We start from the raw sequence: 10,356 nt of genomic DNA, 5'->3' as shown, positions 1-10,356 counted from the left end.
GAAAGTGTGTGCTACTCCCCGACTATAGCCCGCCATAGAAAATCACAGAAAAGCCAGAAGTTTTCTGAAGTCAGCTCTTCTCCATTTGGAAGGTATTTCTGATGGACTAATTAGCAGTCTCCTTGCCCCGAAGCATGACAGCTGTGCCTCAGAAGGCATCCAAGTTGATCATTCTAGATGTTTCTGTAAAATTGAAGATCACACAGCGTTTACCCAGCAAAGCAGTACTGTTCACTGTCCAGAGGTGGAGCAGCCCAAATTTAAGTGTAGGCCCCGTACAAGTTTTTCACGTGTGTTCATTTCACAAGTGCCAAGAGTTTCCTCCCAAGAAACAACTACCTATTCAGTGATGTTTTAAGTTACCCTTGTGGGGACAAAGTACATTTATCATTATGTTTGCCCAGGCATGCTCATCTTTAAAGTGTGGATAACTGAGAGTGGCAGCCTTTTGTCTTAAAGTCCCAGTGAAATATAAAGAGCTAAAACCAGGTCTGTCGGGGAAGATCTGTTTAAGAGAGAGTGTGATAGAGCCCTGGGCGGTGTTGCCCAGTGGCTAGAGCCTCCCGCTTCACTGGTTATCCTCGCTCAAACGTACTACATACTAAACACCTTGTGCTGTCCTGTTTCAGTCCTTGCTGGAATAGAGCCATCTGGCTCTGGAAAATTCTGCCCTGAAGTACCACCAGTAAGCAGTCCCTTCACAAAGCCCTTTCTGATTGATCCTCTGAACCTCTGTGTCATCTTTCCCGGACACTTAGCCTGTCCATCCTGTAGCTCGGCTGGATTTGGTAAGACCTGTCACATGAAACAAAACACCCCCAAAGTGGTGTGACAGCATTATTAGGTGGAATTGAAGTGCTTTTGGTGTTGCCACCATTCCCTTCTAGTACATTCTATCACATTCTTTCTCTTTTTTCATTTGAGGATATATTTTCCATTGACTTTTAGAGAGAGCGGAAGGGATGGAGGGAGTGAGAGAGAGAGAGAAACATCGATGTGAGAGAGAGACAGCCATTGGCTGCTGCCTGCACAGGCCCAGTGGGGGCCGGGGATCCAGCCTGCATCCCAGGTACGTGCCCGTGACTGGGAATCAAACCTGAGAGCCTTCAGTGCCAGCTGCAACAAAAACACGTTACATGACATGCCCCACAATGTGCCAACCATCTGGGGCCTCTCAGTTCTTTTTAAGTCCCTTGTCAAGTAACTAAAACCTGAAGAGCTGTAGTCAAAAATAAAAGGAAAAAAGCGAGACACTTTTGAAAAATGCATTCAAGACCTGACTTGATTGCCAGTCTTCACCACAGCTGCCTCTAGTGCCATAAGTGGTCTTTGAGACCCCAGGGGACTGTCCGGACAGGTGGCAGAGTGCCCGAATGTCCACTGATGGACATTGCCCTTCTGTGTGTTGGTTCTTACATCATTTTTAAGCAGCTTACTTTGGCTGTCCTTCAAACATTGAACTGTCTCTTCTTATACTCATATTTAATTGAGCTATAATATTACAATTAAAAACATAACTGGCATAAAAAGGTTCAGAAATAACTGAATCTTGGAAATCAACAGGCCGATGCAGAGGGCATATGTACTAGTACCCTACCGACCTGAGATGTTAAATAGGTCCTGAAGATCTGTCAACATTTTTTTTTTACAGAAGGAAAGGAGAATGCAGGTTAACCGATCGGATTTTAAATAGAGGTCAAGTCAAGAGAGCTTCCACTGTTTCTGTTGGTCTCAAGCTTGTCTGTCAATTGGAACCAATTCAGCAGTATTGAAAACTCCCAATACCCAAGCCTCACCCAAGAGTGGTTAAATCAGAATCTTTGAGTGCCGGACACCAAGATGCCTTTCCAATGTGCCACCAAGATTCAGAACTTCGGGTTTAGGTCATGGCCACAAAGCTCTCAAGGTCTGCTGTCCCCCTCCCAACATGTAAGTATATACATTTAGAAAGCAAAAGAGTGCCCTGGCCAGTGTGGCTCAGTTGATTGGAACATCACCCCCTACACCATAAGGTGGTAAGTTTGATTCCCAGTCATGGCACATACCCGGGTTGCAGATTTGATCCCTGCTCAGGGCGAGTGCAGGAGGCAACTGATGAATGTTTCTCTCTCTCTCTCTTCTTTCTTCTCTCTGAAAATCAATAAAAAAATTTTTTAAAGTTTAGAAAGCAAAAGAGCAAAGAAAAGTATATACAGGAAGAAAGTGTTACAGGGCAGTAAGGAGGTAGGAAAATTCCAGTGCAAGTGGAATAGGAAAACTGAGACAAAGTTAAAGCAAGGCCAGGCAGCCCAGGCAGTGTTGCTCAGTAGTTGAGATCAACCTATAATCCAGGAGGTTATGGTTCAATTCCCGGCTGCCCGGTAACACCTCTCTGGGGTCAGTGCCTTTAACAAAAGGACCATAATTAATTCCATAAATCAAAACAAGCGAGCACCTACATTTTGGAGAATTTAAAAACATTCTTCTTAGTTAGAATTCCTACATGTGGAATTGCTCCATTGGAGCAATGCCCATTTTAAATTCTGGTATATTTTAATTGCTCACCAGAAAGGTGGTATCAATTTGCCCTCCCACTCAAAGTCCCTAAATCCTGGCCAACACTGAATTGACAGTCTTTCCCCCTTTTTTCCAATCTGATAATTTTAAAATACTGAGATGTCATTTTATTTGCATTTCTGTAAGAACTTTATTTTATTGACTGCAAATATTTATTTTATAGGATCTATTAGGTAATATAGTAATAGAAATATTATATAGGTATACCCAAACCTTGTTCATCTATCATCTATTACTGCAATAATATTTTAATCTTTTTCTTCAGTTATAAAAACACTTTATTACTGATTATAAAATAATATATATCCATTGAAGAAATTTTGGTAAATACAGGGACAAGAAATTTAAAAAAAAAAAAGTATTCATAATTACTTGACAGTGACAATGGTTAAAAGTGTATGTGACCAAGCAAGTGGTAATTTTTAAATATTTTTTGTTTACACTTTGCCTATTATCTTTGCCCATGTCATTCAGTATTCTAATATGTGACTTTCAAAGGCTGCATAGTCATCTAAAGTAATGTGTTTTAAATCCAATATCCTTCAAAGAATCGGAAACAGCAGATCTTGGCTTAAATACTAACCCATTTACTTCTATATGTCACAAGTGGTAAACTTACTTTGGTGGCTCCCAGTGACCATGGCCCCCAGTATCCATGCTCATGTGCAGTGCCTCCCTTACTGACCCTTGGCTTAGCCACAAATAGGGCCTTAGCAAGGATGACGCAAGCAAGGGCTTGTCAGAGCTTGCGCACTGGGGCCTGTCTTACTGAAATGCTCACCCTTAGTGTCTAACCACTAGGAGGAGAAGCCCAAGCTAGCCACATGGAAAGAAAAGCGCTAGAGGTCACAGCCTCCCAACCCTCCCCACCAGGTACCAGAATTGTGAACAAAGACATCTGACTGCAGCCTCATGAGGGACCCCAGTTAGACCAACAGAAGAACAGCTCTGCAGAGCCCCTGCCAACCCACAGAGCGATGAACACATAAAATGGTAGCTATTTTAAGGCGACAAGTCTCAGCATGGTTTGTTACACAGCAGTGGGTAATTGAAACATGGCAGCATCTAATATGAATAGTTGTATCAGATACGGGAAGTAAATCTTTAGAATTATAAACTCAAAAGGACCTTTTGTTATTATTTGGTTAAATGGTTGAGGACCTGGCTGATTAGATGACTTGCGGAAAGAACATGGGCAGTGGAGTAAAAAAAACAAACATGAACTGTAATCCAGTTTTGCATTACTAGATTTATGACTTCTTAGAGTATTAGCTTGCATGTGGGCAAATCAGGTTTTAACACTAGCTACCTCGCAGGTGTTTTATTCTTCAGCTTTGTGAGTGATGGTATTTCTAACCTAATGGAATTATTAACAGGATGAAGGGATATACAGGCATGAGTTAGCATTTTTATTAGGAAGCCATGTCTCCTGAACACAAGAGACTGTTCTTTCCACTATACCTTACTACTAATGAATTTACTTCGTGGGTCTACGAAAACCAGATGGCGAGGCAGATTCTCTGTAATGCCCACCTGGCAGAACTGCTTCAGATTTTTCGAGGCAGCAGGCAGGCTGCTTGGAGACCATTACATCCATAAATAGCCTTTTCTTTTTTTAGCCAAGTCATCTATTCAATTATTTGTATCAGGGGCTTTTTTTTTTTTCAAAGCATCTGACCATTTGGACTCTTCTGAAGAACTCTAATACTCACATGGGACCAGTCCTCAAAAGGAAAGAAGATTTTTGTCACCTGAATTTGCATATCCTGTCAAGGACATCTTCAGAACACTTTCATTTCAAGGTAAAATGAAACTTACAGGACCGAGCAGAGAGGGGCTTCACGGTTCAGTTTAAAGGGGGGATGAGAAACGAAAGTCCAGGTTAATAGGGGCATGGGGCTTTGCAATGCTAAAAACATACTATAGGGTGTTCCAGAAGAAGTGTACACACACTTTGAATAATTACAAAGGCAGTGTTTATTAACATACGTTTCATTTTCAAAATGGAGCTATCAGCTGTTAAAGTGTATATACAGATTTTTGGGACACCCTGTATATACAAAGAAACTATGTAGCCTGTGTTCTATTTCCACAGGCCATTTACAAAGAGCAGGATCAAGATATCTGCAAATTTCTACTAAAGAATATGATTTGAAAAATGTTCGTGGTTGTATTTAACTGAAAGGCTTAAAACTTCAGCCTTGTTATAAAAGAACCTTTAAAGTCCTATCCCCTTTTCATGAAGCAGAGCCTGACTTTCAGCATCTAAGGGTGGAGACAGGCCGCAGAAACTGAGGAAGCAGTGGGGTTAATACCTACTTCTCATGTTCACCCAAATCAAGCAACTTGCGGAGAGAAACAATAAGGCATATTGTCCCCCATGCTGGAAGCGCAGCGTTGGGTGGACTGGAGCAATGTGCTTCAGGGATTTATTTAGGTTCTCATCAGCTGTAGGAGAGCATGGGTGATGCTAAGTTTCTCCTGAACCACTTTGATGGCTATGCTGGGGTCAAATGGCAGAGCTGGGACTCAAACTTAGACTTCCGTACCCAGCTGTGGACTTGTTCACCACTGTGGATGCGGCTCAAGCCTGGGCTTCCTTTTAATTTCAGAGACTTAATCCCAAGAGTCCTTCGATGTTTAAATCTCTAAATTAGCGTGACGTTAAAGTAAGGCTGCCAGATTATATACAGGATAGCCAATTAAATTTGAATTTTAGATAAACAACAAATAATGTTTTAGTATAAGCATGTCCCAGTTTGCCAAATTTAGCAACCCTACGCTAAACCTTAGCTATCCACCAAGGCAGTTCCTGATCCACCAAAAGGAAAAAATGAAATGCAATGAAACTTAGAAAAAACCAAGCATGAGGCAGCCCAGCCAATGAGAGGCCCGTTTTCACTCAATACATAGGACTCTATCCTCTCCATCCAATAACTGCTCTGGAGCTAAGTAACCTGCAGGAGACTGGGCCCACCATGTGGCCATGTGGGTCATCACTCAGACTGGCTGGGGCCACCGTGAACCCTTCAGCAGAAGGTCTTCCATAGAGTCGAGGTCAGTCATTGCACTACTCCTTGGAACACCAAAGATCCGAAACAGCCCAGCTGCCCAGCAGCGGGGGATGGTGGAGCGAAGTGGGGCACATCCAGGCAACCAAGGCCTTCCGCCTGAGAGAATGCCGATGCCCTTCTGCCAAGGTGAAGGGTGGAAGGAGCTCCACATGGAAGGCCAAGTGAGAAGCGAAGTGCATGCTAACGAAGTAGACCGAAGGGGGAAAGGGGGAGGGAAGTTTCTAAAGACTCTGGAAAGATAAATAGGAACTGAGAAAAATGGTATCTTGTGGGCATGGGGCGGGGGTGGAGTTGGAAAAATAGCACATGATGAGACGAAGATGTGTTTATTCTGTGGCCATCAGTGCATGCGTGTCCGTGTCTGAGCAGGCAGGAGTCAACAGCGAGCCTGAGGCTGTTGTCATTAGGAAACGCTGCTTCCGAGCCTAGCCTTTGACCTGCAGCTGGAAACTTGGATTTCTAGTGGGTTCTCCCATTCCCAGAGCTGGGAAGCGAGTGGCTCACTGAGGCTAAAATGTGTTTGTAAACGGTGTGATTTATACTGATCGCCTGCTTTCCTTCTGGGAGCCTGGAAGCTGGGTATGTGCTAGGCAGAGGGTGCCTGCGTGACCGGCCCCGCGAAAAGCCCTGGGCTCGGGGTCCCTATGAGCGACCCTGGTCGGCAGCATTTTGTGTGTGTTTTCTCAGTTGGTTGCCGGGGGTTAAGCGTGTCCTGAGCTTGTGCGTGGCTCCTTCGCTCATTGCTCCGTGGATCTTTCCCACGTCCTCATTTTGGCTTGTAGCTTTTCACTGTAACGGATCATAGCTGGGAGTAAACTATATGCAGAGTCCTGTGAGCCCCCTAGTGAATCACTAAACTAGGGATGCTTTGGGGTGTCCCTGGCACCTCTCTCTCTGTCTCTGTCTCGCTCGCTCTGTGTGTGTGTGTGTGTGTGTGTGTGTGTGTGTATATTTCTGTATCATGTGAGTATATTTTATCTATGAAAATAAAAGAGAAATGAAAGTCCTTTACTTTTTATTTGCCTCCTAACTAAAAGCCCCATTCAAAATGTTTTCAGAGAGAGAAATAGAAACAGAGACAGAGAGTGAGACGGGGAGGGGGGGGGAGAGAGAGGGGAGGAAGGAACAGAGAATGCAACAAATTTCACTGCCTTGACCTATAAAAAGACAAAATTATTGTAGCTTTTAAATGGCAGTGTTAGTTGTATTTTTTTTCAAACTTTTTTCAGCTTTTACACATTAATGTTTCAAAATCTTAAGGCTTTGTTCTAGAAGAATATGTCCCTCTTTGTACATATAGAACAATCCAGCACATAACTGGAAATATAGGTCTGCCATTTAGGAGAACATTTTTGTCACAGAGCTTTAAGTCACCTTTGGGAGGGTGGATATCACACATTTTAAAAGTTTTTATATAAAGAAAGATTGTAAAGAGATTACAGACACACCAAGTAGCTGCTGAATCAGAAAAAAGCTATAAAAGATAGTTTGGGGATAAATTGAGGAAATCTGAATATAAAATCGGTATGAGATGATATTATGGGCATTGTATAATTCTTTCAACTTTTCTATATATCTAAAGTTTTTCAAAATAAAGTTGGTAAGTAAAAGATTTTTTAAATAAACAGGCTGTTAATATAATTGAAGTTAAAATGGAATGATATGATATAATTTATTAGAAAATCAATAACCACTCTGCTATTGAATTTACCACATTGATTTAAGGACTTGGAATCTCTTCCAATAAGAAAACAAAAGGCTTTATTGATGCTCGACTACTAGGCAAGTTTCACTTGACTAAACTCCCAGTTAATTCAAACAGCTAGTGAAACTAGTCAGATGACTGGTCACTTTAATTGATTAATCAGTATAATGACCTTCCTCTCAAAATTGACCTCATTGATTGACTTGTTCTTATTTTTGTGATCACTTTCATTTTTATGATAAAAAAGAATGATTTTTTTTAAGCACCTACTATGGATAAGATTCGGGGGACAATGCATTCTTAACTCAATGGGCTTATAATATCATTGGGGAGGTAGGAGTTATGAATCAGATAAATAACAAGACAAAGAATAATCAATAACCTAAGTGCACAGTATCATAACCCCTTAGAATACTATCATAGAAAACCTGGATGTGTCTTTACTGATCACACAACCTCATTCCTCACTTTATGGATGAGTGAGCAGATAAATTATAGTTCACATACAATATTATATTATTTTCATGTGTACAACATAGTGGTTAGATATTTATATACTTTACAAAGTGATCACCACAATAAGCCTAGTAACAGATTTTTTTTTTATTGTAAAATAAAACATAGAAAATTCCATACAAACAAAATGTATAGTTGATTGATTATTTTAAGGCAAAACCACCCAGGTCAAAACATAATTTTTTTTTAATTTATCTTTATTGTTGAAAGTATTACAGATGTCCCCTTTTCCCCCCATTGATCCCCTCCACCACCACCCCACTACCCCCCAGGCCTTCCCCACACTATTGTCTGTGTCCATGGGTTATGCATAAAAGCATAGAAGTTCTTTGACTAATCTCTCCCCACCCACTCCCCCACCCCCGCCTTCCCTCTGAGATCCCTCAGTCTGTTCCATGCTTTTATGTCTCTGGATCTGTTTTATTCCTCAGTCTATTTTGTTCATTAGATTCCACATATGAGCGAAATCATGTAAAACTGAATCAAGAAGAATTCAGAAAACTGAATAGGCCAACAAAAACTGTTGAAATCAAAGCAGTATCAAAAAACTCCCAGCAAACAAAAGCCCTGGTCCAGACAGCTTCACAGGGAGTTTTACCAAGCATTCTACTTCTTTTTTTTTTTTAAATATGTTTTTATTGATTTCAGAGAGAGAGGAAGGAAGAGGGAGAAAGAGGGAGAAACATCAATGATGAGAGATTCATTGATTGGCTGCCTCCTGCATGCCCCCTGCTGGGGATCGAGCCTGCAACCCGGTCATGTGCCCTGACCGGGAACTGAACTGGAATCTTCTGGATCATAGGTCAATGCTCAACCACTGAGCCATGCCAGCTGGATGCATTCTACTTCTTATTCAGTCCCTTTAACATTTCTTGCAATGCTGGTTTGGTGGTGATAAATCCCTTTAGCCTTTTTTTGTCTGGGAAGCTCTTTATTTTACATCTATCTTGAATGATAGTCTTGATGGATAGAGTAGTCTTGGTTTCAGATTCTTGCTTTTCATTTCCTTGAATACATGCCATTCCCTTCTTGCCTGTAGATTTTCTGATGAGAAATCACCTGACAGCCTTATGGGAGCTCCTTTGTTGGTTACAGATTGCTTTTCTCTTACTGCCTTTAAGATTTTCTCTTTGTCTTGAATTCTTGGCATTTTAATTATGATGTGTGGGTGGGGGCCTCTTTGGATTCTTCTTGCTTGGGACTCTCTGTGTCTCCTGAACTTGTGTGACTTTTCCATTAAACAGGTTAGGGAAGCTTTCTGCCATTATTTCTTCAAGCAGGTGCTCACTTTCTTTACCTTCTGTTACTCCTATGATGCAAATATTATTATGTTTCATGTTGTCCCACAGCTCCCTGAGACTGTCCTCTCGTTTTTGTTTTTTTTTGGATCTCTGATTGAGTGATTTTTTTTCTACCCTGTCTTCTAATTTGTTGATCCAGTCCTCAGCTTCCTCTGATCTGCTGTTTATTCCTTCCAATGTATTCTTTATTTCTGCTATGTCATTCTTAATTTCCTTCATAGTTTCCATATCTTTTCTCATGCTGTTGAGCATCCTTACAATCAGTATTCTGTACTCTATAGCTGATAGATTGCCTATCTCCATTTCATTTAGCTCTTCCCCTAGTGAATTCTCTTTTTCTTTCATTTGGGGCTTGTTTTTTTCTCCCCATCTTGGCTGCCTCTTTGGGTTTGTTTCTATGTATTAGGTAGGTCTGCTAGGACTCCCAGTCTTTTTGGAGGGTCTCTGGTGCAGGCCAATGTCAGATGCTGTTTGTGACTTGCCTTGGGTACCCTGTTCAGAGCTACCAGTGACCCACAGTTTGTGGCTCCCTCTGCTGGAGCTGGGTGCATTTGGAAACAACAAAAATGAGCACCAAGTTCTGCTTTTCCAATCCCTGGGTCCAGAAGCAAATCAGGCAAAGATTCAGAGTTCTATCTGTGCCTGCAGGCTGATTGTTATTCTTAATCCAACAGATTTATTTTTATGTAGCCAAATTTTTCGGTGTTTTCTTTCAGACTCTGGGTTGTCACTGTTGGTGTTTTGTTGTGATCATAATTAGAACAATTTTCCCACTTCAAGATTATAAAAATATTCATCTATGGTTTCTTCTAGTACTTTGAATGTTGAATGTTTTCCATTTAAATTTTTGAATTATATGAAATTATTTTTCCTGTAAGAAACAAGGTAGGACTACAGCTTAATTTTTTCTAAAATTTAGCCAGTTCCCCAACATTATTTTAATTCCTTTTGTCATTGATGTGACTTTAAACTAAAGTGCCATTAATTTTGAGATCTCCTCTTTCATTGATGTGCTGGTACTATGCCATTGTAGGCAATGCAGCACTATAACACCTTTATAGATCTGGAGGAGAAATCCTCCCCTTGTCACTTTTTTTAAAAAAATACATTTTTATTGATTTCAGAGAGAGAAAGGGAGAGGGAGAGGGAGAGGGAGATCGAAACATCAATGATGAGAAAGTCATTGATCGGCTGCCTCTTGCAC

Source organism: Miniopterus schreibersii (assembly GCF_964146895.1).
Source record: "Miniopterus schreibersii genome assembly, chromosome: X".
In the NCBI taxonomy this organism is placed as follows: domain Eukaryota; kingdom Metazoa; phylum Chordata; class Mammalia; order Chiroptera; family Miniopteridae; genus Miniopterus; species Miniopterus schreibersii.
This window is presented reverse-complemented; position numbering follows the sequence as displayed.